The 12,476-nt window shown below is 34.6% G+C and overlaps 1 pseudogene; it reads left to right on the forward strand.

The window, feature by feature from the left end:
* The first annotated feature begins 2,361 nt into the window (after positions 1-2,361).
* On the forward strand, positions 2,362-9,225 carry LOC102589046 (probable alpha,alpha-trehalose-phosphate synthase [UDP-forming] 9; annotated as a pseudogene).
* Positions 9,226-12,476: the final 3,251 nt, after the last annotated feature.

Consider the following 12,476-nt stretch of genomic DNA (forward strand, 5'->3'; position numbering starts at 1 on the left):
TTGCGGCGGCGATACCTATTCGAACCACCACCATCGGAATTCTCAAAACCCGAGTCAGGTGTTGCTGACTTCTGGTGGGTACTCCTCCGGTTACTAGAAAAGTCGCCAAAAAGTTCACTAGTAATGGAGTTGGGTTGGTGGTTTTAAACTTATGGATTGTTCTCCGATTGCCGACAAACTCGCCGAAAAAGCAAGAAATGAGATAAGCGAAAGATTTCTTATCTTCTTGAAATAAAGCTGCAACAAGAGTGAGAATTGCAATTGGTAAAAATGAAAAATGGTTAGAAATTGAAGGAGGAGATAGATGAATTGTGCGTTTTTTATAAAGTTTCTTCATAGTTTATGATAATGGAGATTTTTTTTGACAATTTGGATTGGTTGGATTAAGTTAATGTGGGGCGGGTGGATATGATTTGAGGTGGGTCTAATTAAAAATAGATGGATTTGTTAATTAAATTTATTTATTTAATATGACCAATAGAGGATCGCCACGTCTTTAAAGATTTAATTAAATTTATCTAAATAAATGACTGTTAAAAGAAAGGTTAATATTGGATCCAAAAGTGAATGTGAAGGGTATTTTGGAGCTAATAGATGAATGAAAAGTAATTTTATATCATTTTCAATAGTTTATAGGCATTTTAGTCCTTTCATTTATGATATTAACATTTAATTCCATTGATTGTGCATACCTTTTCTTCACATAATTATTACACTCAGTTTGGATCATTGTTACTCATTGTATTGTATCGTTACCATATCTATAATGTTTGTTTTGATTGTTACTTAAAATGTATTGTATTGTATTGTTAAATTTCGTTGTTACGTAACAATGAAAACCCCCATTTTATGGAACAATCGATTTGGTGTGTTCCCATTATTACTTAATTTCTTTTTCCAATTATATCATGGCATAATATTTTATAATAATTTTTTACCATTTACCCTATATTATTTAATTCTACTCAAACTTCCTACCCTAGAATAATTAAGGATATTTTAGTAAATTTATAAATTACAATATAGTACGATACAATTAAACCAAACAATAAAAATGTTATTAAACAACAACAAACAATACAGTCTAGCCAAATATTATATATATATATATATCATACAATACAATACAATAGAGTAAAATACAATACATTATGAAACAATGGGTAACGGTGATCCAACTAGAGTGTTATAGTGTATGCACTTACCCCCATTATGCTTATTATTTGGGACTTTGTCTTTTTTTTTTTTTTTTTTGTTTTTTTTTTTTTTTTATGTTTGTCTTTTTTTTTTTTTTTATGCTTGTCATTTATTTAAATCTTATCCGTTGTAGTTTTTACTTTTTCTTCATATTACTAAAAAAAATAAAAATGCCCTTCTCCTCTTCATGACTTATATTTTTTTTTTTTGAGAGAGATTGCAATGCACGTCCATAATATTCCTAATTTAAAACCTTTTGTCCGAAAGAAAAAAAATATTATAAAAAAATTATACAGTATAACAATTATTTTTTATAATAGTAGTTTCTATTTTTTAAAACCAATTTTTAAGGTTATGTTCATTCAATTTTACTTGGCGCTTGTTATTTTTGTTTTTAGTATTTACTATATGTTTATTAATTATCCTTTGAAAATTCAAGTTTCATTATGAACGTTAAGCTAACATCTTGTGCAAATTTCTCCCACATTAAGCATATTTAAGACAAATGTGAATATGCAAAGACAAGTTGTGAAAATTTCTAAACAAGGGTTTAATTTATCTATTTTCGTATTAGAGCATCACTTTCAATACACATTTAATTAAGTGTGAGTTTTTCTAAGATTTAATTCATCATATCCTCCTATTCAGATTTAAAAAAACAAAATATCAAATAATTTTATATGTATTTTAGACTTTTTAGTTTCACATATATAAAAATACCTTGCGTCTTTTAATGATTCTGAGTGGGGGAAATCACCTATCCCATAAGTAATTTAAGGATGCCATTTATGTACTATTTTACTAATCAAAGATCATGTAATTAATGGATATCCTTTATCGTGTTTGATTGAGATGTTTGTTAAGATATAAATTTAACCTAGTTTTTTATTTTTATCCTTATTAATTGTTGTCAAATATATGATTAAAATAACTAAATATTAATTAATCACTAATTCCAATACTAACTAATGAAAGGTAAAATTGAAAGAACACTCTAAAAATAATTTTAAAAATTAAATAATTAAGTTAATTTGAAAAATAAAAAATACCTTAAATATTAACTTAATATGGAATGGAGTGAGTATTTTATAGAAATAGTACTTATTGCAGCAACATTTGTACCATTTCGCTGTTTTCTTCTTCTCGCTGCATTCTGATCTCCTCTCTCTATTTTCTTCCATTGAAACTTCACACACACAGTTACTTTCTCTCTCTCTCTGCATGTGTGTGATAATCTTTGGTGCTTCCTGAATTCGTCGGATTCTGACGTCATCACCGTTTTCCCGGTCACCGGATTTGTCTTTTAGGTACCGTATATGAAACTCCGTTTCTATGATATGTCGTTTATTTTTCCTGGAATTTCATGTTTTGGAGGTTCATTGATATGGAAATTGGTGTATATGTTGTTCGGTGACGAAACGGTAGAGATTGATGTGTTTTTTTTGTTTGATTTTTGCAGTGGTTTTGAATTTTTCTGTTTGGAAATTTTGCTGTTATATCTCATCGGAAATTGCTGGGAGTTTTTTGGAGGTTTACAATTTTAAGGTGAGATTTTTTATTTTTTAATGGTTCAGTTTAATTTTTAGATCCTTATTCCTTTTGTTTGTATGGTTGTACTTGTATTTCGACTTGATATAATGAATGGATTTTTGTCCTGTATCTTACAGAAAATATCCATTTTTTTCAATTGGAAAATTCTTTACTTTTATGGAACCAGTTTCATCATTTCTTGATTTTGTGAATGATAACTTAAAATTCAAGGAGGATTTGAAATGGTTTATGGAAATGAAGAAATCAGCATAAAATGGTTGTTTTGCACAAAGTCAGGATAAGTTGTACTTTTGTTTCTTTAAAATCAGATTTACTGAATTTGGAAAACATTATGAATTGTACCAGTAATTTCATGCTAATATCAAAGGCATAATGTGGAAATAATGAATTCGGAAACGGATTCATTTAATAGCTGTGGAAGTAAATGTTGGAAGAAAAATCTAGATGTGTAGCTGTTATGTTCATGTATTTGAATGTTTGTTGAGGTAGTGTCATAAATGAGAGTGAAAGAAAGAAAAACGGGAACGTGAAAGCACCTAGATGCGGAGTTTGCGCAGGGAGGTGTAATATGGTGTGTTACTTGGAGATCATGGCATGCATGACCGTGTACGTGAATTGCCATTCATTAATGAGTAGAAGATGACAAATATTTCTTGGTAGAGAAGTTCCGCTAGTTTTGAGGGAGGAACTTTAGCTCAATAATGCGTGTGGACTTCACATTTTGCATCGAGTAAAAAGTTATAAAGAAAGTTGATAAATTGGAAAACTTTCCCAAGTTTTGAGAGTGACGTAAATGGACCGTTTGTAGTCATTGAAGTTTTCAACGTTTTTAATTTCCTTGTGCACGTGTACCACGCAAACCTACACACTCTATCAATATAAAATTAAGTGTGACACCTTAAAAGTTGAAATAATTAAATTTAATCACCCATAAGGTGACAAATATCATAAATATGCCGTGAAGGACTGGGGGGAACCAGGCATTTAGTTTCTTTTTAGGCTCTTAGCTAAGTGCCGGTAGGGATAATTATCCCCACAATGATCACATAAAGATCTTGTTATATGGTATTGGACATGGAAGAAGTTTGGTCCAGGGCATGTCACAGAGTGTCTGCTTATTTCATCTAGTGCTCACAAGATGTAGTTAGTTCATTAGCAGAGGCGAGACCCAAATTGAACAAGCTATTTGAATCTGAGTACTCAGTAGGTCACTTGCGAGTTCATTGCATAGGGGAAAAGTTCTTCTGATTTTCTTGCTTGACGTCAGACATTGGACATTTCTGGTGATTATGTTACGCATGACACCATCAATGGTCAGATAGTTGATGCCCTTATTTGAACTATCAGTTGTTTCTGAACTTTCTTATGTTTGTACTTTCTAATTTTTTTTTTCTTACAAGGTTGTAATTTCTGTTTGTTTTGTTGAGTTAGATGTTACCGCTGACTGTGGAAGGTCAGACTTCACCACCATATTTATTACACTGATGACAAGGCTGGATCTTATTTTGATCCATTTCTCTAGAGATATAGTTGTCTTTTACAGGTTGTTTAGATTCTATGGATATCCGATTTGATGGTCAAGTGTTAATCCTCTAGCATCCTGTAGTAGTGTTATCAAAGGTGAAAAACGTGTAAAGCGCTAAGGTCCAAGGTCCATGGGGGCTTTAAACCAAATGCACGAGCTTCAATGCAGGTGCAAATAAAGAAAATAAAAATATTGTGTAGTTTATGAATAACACTTATAAACACACATAACAAATACATAATGACAATATTTTTTAAAAGAATTACTATAAAGTAAAATATTCATTGTTTAGTGTGCTCTTTACAATAACTTCATTGGCGATGAGACATATTGCCTTAAGCTCCCACCCAGCGGGGCAAAGCATTTTGCCTGCTTTGCACTAACTTTAGGGTTTGAACGAGCCTTTGACAACAATTTGTTTTAGGGGATTAATTAGACAGAATCCTAAGGGGTCGTTTGGGTTGGAGGTTCGTGTGTAAAATGACGATTGCAGAACAAAGAACTAGACAATTAGTGTACTACTTAATTAGATTCTTCTCTTGCATATTATTAAACAACAAATATTAAGAGTTCTGACGGCATGTTAGAACTCATTTTATGGCTGATTGGTAAAGCCGTTAAATTTTAATTTAGACCCACAATTGCTGTACTCTAGAGATATATATAGCAGCATTAACAATGCAAAAAGGGGTTTTAAGCGCACAACGCACATAAAGCATGACCTTTAATAAAAAAAGGTGCAAAGGGAGAAACAATACAAATATATATGTTTAGTCAAAGGATAATAATTATAAGCATGAAATGAATGACAAATTTATGGACAAAGAAATTGAATTTTTTCTACTATGAAGTGAAATATCAATTGTTTAGTGTTGTCTCTTTAGAAGAGGCTCATTGTCAAGGAAAAGTATGCCCTATAACATTGATGACAACACTAAAGCGCACATTAAGCAAAGAGCTCAACACGTTTTGAGTGTCGCTTCAGGCCTTGAGTGAGCCTTTGACAAATAGTAGTATAAATGCCTTTATTGTTTGAAGGAGCATTGAATATCCAATAATTTCCTTTTAAAGGAAAAAGGATAAATGCAATTCACCGTGAGCACATTTACCTGTAATTGCTACATTCAGAAAGTAGATGGTGAATAACTGCCATAGCTTTTTAAGCATCTTTGGAATGTGTATTCCTCCACCAATTTAGTTTTTCACAGAGAGATAAAAGGATTAATGGTTGGCCTTTCTGTAATATCCTTTTAATTGGAGAGCTTGGAAGTGGTGCATGATTTGGTGCGCTCGCCTTCAAATAGGTTTTGGTTTGGATGCGAGTTTGTTACAAACATATCATTCCTAGGTTCGTTATGAACCATCCACCGATCTTATTCAACATGTTGAAATTAGAACTGAACTTTTTATTGGTACTTGTTTTTTGTTCACTGCTTATTACAGCTCAACAGTAACTGCTCTTGCTACTGAGTCAGCCATAGTCTATCAAAGCCATATTACAGTTGTTATGATAAATGCCGTGTTCTTAGACCATGACATTCGGAAATGTGCATTTCTCTTCTTATGTATTGGATCCCACCTTATAATGTAACCAACCCTTCACCCTGCTAAGTTGGTTAATACTTGTAGCTTCCATAATATATCAGTTGTCAGCTTGTAAATTTTCGTTTAAAACTACTACTTCTGTCGAATTCCATGGTGCTGCATTTCATGTCATTCTTATTATGTGGTTGAGATGAATTATTGAATCATTGCAATGTTGTAACAGTTCTATGAACTCTCTAATATTTTTCCTTTTTTTAGTTGGAGATTAAATATTTCTTGACACTTATATTCCTGCCCTTTAAGTTTCTTTGCCATTCCTTGTTTGATGTTTGTTAATACCGTCAACCCTTCCAGTCCATAGTTCTATTGTCTGGTGCTGTGATGACTGATGATGTTAGGAATCACGACATATGATGAACTTGTTGGCAAAATAATGATTTCTCTTTTCTACCTGTTGGTGCTGTAGGTTACTGCACAATTGCTTTGGGACTGAAAGTTTCAAGCATAGATTTCAAATTCCAGCAGTGCGTGTTTAACAACGTAGACCAAGTTTTATTTTATAATCATGCCATCAAGATCTTGTGCTAATCTTTTGGACATGGCATCTGGAGATATACTAGATATACCTCAGACACCTAGAGGTCTTCCATGTGTGATGACAGTTCCTGGAATTATCGCAGATGGTGATTCAGATGGTATGTCATCCTCATGTCGAGAGCGAAAAATTGTTGTAGCAAACATGCTGCCTTTGCATGCTCAAAGGGATACAACAGCTAAAAAGTGGTTATTCAGTTTAGATAAGGATTCTCTTTTATTGCAATTGAAGGATGGGTTTTCTCCTGAAACTGAGGTTGTCTATGTTGGTTCTCTGAAGGTGTTGATGTGGAACACAGTGAACAGGAGGAAGTTGCTCAGCGACTTCTTGAGGAGTTCAAGTGTGTGCCTACTTTTGTACCCCATGATATCCAGGAAAAGTTTTATCACGGCTTCTGTAAGCAGCAACTTTGGCCTCTTTTCCACATGCTTCCAATGTGTCCTGATCATGGAGATCGTTTTGACCAGAAGATGTGGCAAGCTTATGTCTCTGCAAATAAGGTTTTCGCTGATAAGGTTATGGAAGTGGTAAATCCTGATGATGATTATATCTGGATTCAAGATTACTACCTCATGGTTCTACCGACATTTTTAAGGAAGCGCTACCATCGTGTCAAGCTAGGTTTCTTTCTTCATAGGCCATTTCCTTCGTCAGAAATTTACCGAACTCTGCCTGTTAGGGATGAAATTCTCAAAGGATTGTTAAATTGCGACCTAATTGGCTTTCATACCTTCGATTATGCACGTCACTTTCTGTCATGCTGCAGTCGAATGTTGGGTTTAGATTATGAATCTAAACGAGGACATATTGGACTTGATTATTTTGGTCGTACAGTTTACATTAAAATTCTGCCTGTAGGCATACATATGGGTCGACTAGAGTCCGTGATGAATTTGTCTTCTACTTTTGATAAAGCTAAAGAAGTTCAAGAACAGTTCAAGGGGAAGAAGGTAATTCTGGGTGTGGATGATATGGACATCTTTAAAGGCATTAGTTTGAAATTGCTAGCATTTGAGTACCTACTACAGCAGGACCAGAACTTGCAGGGGAAACTTGTTCTTGTTCAAATAGTAAATCCTGCTCGTAGCTCAGGCAAAGATGTTCAGGAAGCAAAGAGGGAGACATATTCAACTGCTGAAAGGATCAACCAAATTTACGGTAGATCTGATTATGAGCCTGTAATTTTGATTGATCGTCCGGTTCCTCACTATGAGAAGACTGCATACTATGCTGTTGCTGTATGTTGTGTCCGGTTCCTCGCTATGAGAAGACTGCATACTATGCTGTTGCTGTATGTTGCCTAGTGAATGCTGTAAGGGATGGGATGAATTTAGTGCCTTACAAATATATTGTTTGCTGGCAAGGTTCTCCTGGTATGGATGATGCTATGGGTATTAAAACTGATTCTCGTAGAACTAGCAAGCTTGTTGTGTCAGAATTTATTGGTTGTTCCCCATCTCTGAGTGGAGCAATTAGGGTAAATCCATGGGATATTGAAGCTGTCGCTGAGGCTTTAAATGTGGCCATTACAATGTCCGATTCCGAGAAACAACTTCGTCATGAGAAGCACTACTGCTATGTAAGCTCTCATGATGTAGCTTACTGGGCTCGTAGCTTTATGCAGGAATTGGAAAGAGCTTGCAAATATCATTACAGTAAGCGTTGCTGGGGCATTGGCTTGGGCCTGGGCTTCAGAGTTATTGCACTTTCTCCGAATTTTAGAAAGCTGTATATTGATCACATCGTCTCCTCATAAAGGAGGACACAGAGAAGGGCAATATTCTTGGACTATGATGGCACTGTTGTACCTCGGTCATCATTGGTTAAAGCTCCAAGTGCTGAAGTTATTACGCTGTTGAATTCTTTAAGCAATGATCCTAAAAACACCGTGTATATTGTTAGTGGCAGAGGAAGAAAGTCACTAAGTGAATGGCTTGCACCGTGTGAAAGGCTTGGAATAGCTGCTGAACATGGGCATTTCATAAGGTAATGGATATTTTATGTGAACATAGCACGGTCCTTTGTCCCAGTTGCCCTATAATTTCTCATTTGGAGTTTTTCTTCTGAAGTTTTCCTTGGACACCTTCATGTTAACCTGTTTCTAACATGTTGCAGGAGTAGTAAAATGTCGGATTGGGAATGTTTGGCTTCTGATCTTGAGTGGAAACCAATTGTGGAACCTGTGATGAAACTTTACACAGAAACAACTGATGGATCATATATTGAACCTAAAGAGATTGCTTTGGTGTGGCACCATCAGGATGCAGACCCAGACTTTGGCCCCTGTCAGGCAAAGGAATTGTTGGATCATCTGGAAAATGTACTTTCAGATGAACCTGCAGTTGTTAAGAGAGGCCAACATATTGTCGAAGTCAAGCCACAAGTAAGACCTTCCCTCATGTGTTTTGTGTCTCACGCAGATACAGACATGTGCATGTTGCATTATGCTCTTCCATATTTTTACTTGTTTGTGCTTATTTGCAGGGTGTGACTAAAGGATTAGTGGCACAAAAGGTCCTCTCAATGATGGTAGATAGTGGGACTCCACCTGATTTTGTTATGTGCATTGGAGACGATAGATCAGATGAGGACATGTTTGAAAGCATATTAAGCAGTGTGTCCAGCAGTTCTTCAATCACTGCTGCCCCAGATATCTTTGCCTGCACTGTTGGGCAAAAGCCAAGCAAAGCCAAGTATTACCTAGATGATACTGCTGATGTTCTTAGACTACTTCAAGGTCTTGGTAATGCGTCCTGTCCAAAGCCAAGACATACTGCTCATTTCCAGGTTGCGTTTGATTCTGTTCTGTAAGAAGCTCTGTTCTGTGAATAGGCTAAGTAGTTGATTGGGCATGTAAATGGTTCTACTTTTGGGGTTTATCTTTTACCGGTGAGGAGTATATCCTTACATCAATCTTAACTTAATCTGATGCATGGCTGGACTCAGGACTGACTGTTTTTCCAGGTTATGCTGCATTCAGGGCTTGAAATTCCCGTCAATGTTGACTGCTTTTTCTGTAGATTTCATCATTGGGGAAAAACTTTTCTTAGAAGTACAGTTTTGCCGTAGTCATGATGACTGCCCTGAATGATTAACAAACACCATTGCGTTGTATAGATACATTTATCTGTTTAGCTTAATGACAGTTTGGTTTAAGTTTTACCTCAGTGAAAGCTACTAACAAATGCTTGATGCCGTTTTGTGCCAAATGAGTCACTTGAACATGTACATAGTACTAGCCTTTCTGGAACGTGTTATCGAAATGTTATTAGTTCAATTGTTCTGCTTTCCTACTGTAAATATCTCAGATGCTACTATCCTGATCATTGCAAAATTTAGTGGTTGTGCACTCTGTGGTCAATTCAATCTTGTTTCTGGCTTCAACATCATCACGAATTCACGATACCCAATGTAATTCTACAAAGTTGGGTTTGAGGAGGATAAAGTGTGTGCAGTTTTCTGCTTCTTATATCAATCACATCTATTTGTCTTGTGATTGGGATCTCCCAAAGATCAGCTTTGCCAACTGGCTTCCTCAATATTTCATGTGATTAAGGTATCAATGCCAATGTTCATAGAAATGCAGGTTTCAAAATGTGGTAGCTTAGTGTCATGTTGTCCATATCCTCATATCTAGGGTCATGTCCTTGGTAAGTCGTAGGTGTGTCATGTCCATTCTAATAATCTTTTTCAATATTTCTTCGGCCTACCACCTCACCCACCAATCAATTGCTTGCACCTCCTAGTTGGGTCATCTATGCATCTTCTCTTCATATGTCTGAAGTTTGAACCATCTCAACCTTGCTTTCGTGATCTCTTCAACCACAACCTTGCTTTCCTCTCTTCAACCACAAAAGGTCATTCTCACCTTGTTCTGAATATCTTTGTTCTTATTCATTTTTCTTTTAATATCTCTACACATTTTTAACTCATTTATGCTACTTTCATCTTTTAAACGTGTGAGTTTTAGATCGGCCAATACTCTATCCCCTAAAAGTTACAACCTAATTGGTCCTACAATTACATTATAAAATTTACCTTTAAATCTTGACGACATATTCATACCACAGAAAATAGACACCGAAATCTCTTAAATTGCAATGATTCGAAGCACTTCTTGTTTCACTATTTCAATCAATGTATCTTACGACCCAAATTTGTAGATACAACTCTGTTGATTGGTTGCTTCCACATTTATTTTTGGGAAATATAATTCTCAAGCAAGTAGAAACTAGAAAGTTAACTACTTACATAGTTTTATACAAGTAACTTTTTAGGACAAGAGTTGCATGAAGTAGGAATAATTAAAGTGGAAGTGGGCCAGATTGGACTCGCAGCATATTGGTTTGAAGTTGGGATGAAATTGTGTTTAAGGTGGTTAAATAAACGGAAAAGGGTCAAAATTGCCCTCGAACTATATGAAATAGACCATTTATACCCTTCGTTACATTTTGGGATAAAAAATGCCCCTGCTGTTATCCTAAGAGACCACAAATACCCTCAAGAGTTAACACCCCAAATTTTTGTTGACGTGGCAAGCCACGTGGGACTAATCCTTCCACCTAGCGTTGCCAACTAGGATTCACTACAAAAGAACTAGACTTTTAGCGGCAACAACAGTCGCCACAAAAGCCCAAAAAATCGTCACTAAAAGTTTTTAACATTAATTTCTAATTTTGTGTTTTTTTCTTCATTGTTTTTAAAAAACCAAATATGATATCGATTAAGTAGGAGTTTGAAGACACTATATGTTTTATTTTTATGTCATATGTAAATGTATAAAATGTACAATGATGCATTATATATATATAGTAGGAGATTTGAATCGAGAAGTAATTTTGATTATTTTTCGTAATAATATTGGATGTTTTTAATATAGGATATTGCAAGTTATTTATTTTAGAAAATTAGGTCGCAATCGAAAATTAATTATCATATTCTTTTGTTGAAAATATATGTTTTACTAGCAAATGGTTGTTAGAGCCTTAGTCGCCACTAAAAATCACTCATAACCTTTAGTGGCAATATTTTGGGATTTTGTGGTCGCCACTAAAAAAGTCAAGTTCTTTTGTAGTGAATCTTAGTTGGCAATGCTTAGGTGGAGGGATTAGTCCCATGTGGCTTGCCACGTCACTAAAAAATTGGGGTGTTAACTCTTGAGGGTATTTGTGGTCTCCTGGGATAACTGCGGGGGTATTTTTGATTCCCAAAATGTAATGGAGGGTATAAGTGGTCTATTTCACATAGTTCAGGGGCAATTTTGACCCTTTTCCGTTAAATAAATTAAGGGGAACTTTCGTATATAGTCATTCAAAAATAGTTTAATTACGCTATATAACTCGAGTATGTTTTCTGGTTATATAAACCGTGCAAAATTAGAATATAAAAATTACCATATATATGTTTTTGGTTATAGAAAACGTGTAAAATATAAAAAGTTACCAGAAGAAATTCCATAAAAAAAAGTTTCATCATCATTAGGGAAACGAGTAGGAAAGGGAAATCCTAATCCAAGATAACATGTAAATAAAGCCTATATATACACATGAAATAGTGAATTGTTTCATTGAAATATTAATTAGCATGACAAAATTTCCCTTATGTCTTGTTAAAGTAGTTGTAATAATGATACTATTATGTTTTCCTTCCACCGCCCTCTCTAGAAAACTATTACTCTCGTCACCACCATCAGAAGCTGCTCCTCCAAAACCTAGTGTTATGAATTTCCATATTGTTAACGATGAAGACAACAATCCAAAAGAGAAGGTGATTGATGATAGTCGAAGCTGGAGTTCTCTTGATTTTGGTCACAAAATTAAGATTATCGTATCTATATTTTGTAGCTTGTTTATAATTGTCGGTCTCATTATCTTGATAACACGACTTATCACTTCACCCTATTTTTTCATAATATTTATCTAAATTATATATCAAAAGTTAAGTTAATAACACTAATTTGTTTTAGTAAATACTTGCTAGATACCTTCAATAATTTAATAAATATTGTGAGGGAATTAATACATAAAATTACCCCTAATTATTCACATTTTTATACTCTTTTTT

This window comes from Solanum tuberosum, unplaced genomic scaffold, assembly GCF_000226075.1.
Source record: "Solanum tuberosum cultivar DM 1-3 516 R44 unplaced genomic scaffold, SolTub_3.0 scf00210, whole genome shotgun sequence".
Taxonomy (NCBI): Eukaryota; Viridiplantae; Streptophyta; class Magnoliopsida; order Solanales; family Solanaceae; genus Solanum; species Solanum tuberosum.